The sequence below is a fragment of the Penaeus monodon genome, chromosome 20, assembly GCF_015228065.2.
Source record: "Penaeus monodon isolate SGIC_2016 chromosome 20, NSTDA_Pmon_1, whole genome shotgun sequence".
Taxonomy (NCBI): Eukaryota; Metazoa; Arthropoda; class Malacostraca; order Decapoda; family Penaeidae; genus Penaeus; species Penaeus monodon.
The window spans coordinates 38,456,847-38,457,151 of record NC_051405.1 but is presented as its reverse complement, the minus strand read 5'-3'; positions in this window follow the sequence as shown (position 1 = coordinate 38,457,151).

Genomic DNA, 305 nt, shown 5'->3' with positions numbered 1-305 from the left:
AATGAATGAGCAAGCATTCCAGGTCACGTTCTGGTTGCTGTTTCCTGTAGTGTACATAAAGGTACTAGAACTTTAGGGAATATTTTTCCATATATTACGGCGTTTTTGTCCTTTAATGAATTTTGTTTCAGAGGAAAGAGCAGAATGTACCATCACTATAAAATGAAGGATAAAATAGTTGTCTGAGGTATGGCTCGAGTTTGAACATTATAGTAAATAAAACTTGTTTTGTACTTTAGAATAAATGTGAAGCAAATTCTTTCTAGCGAAGGGACTTCCAATGTTCTTATTTATTTTTTGTTTGT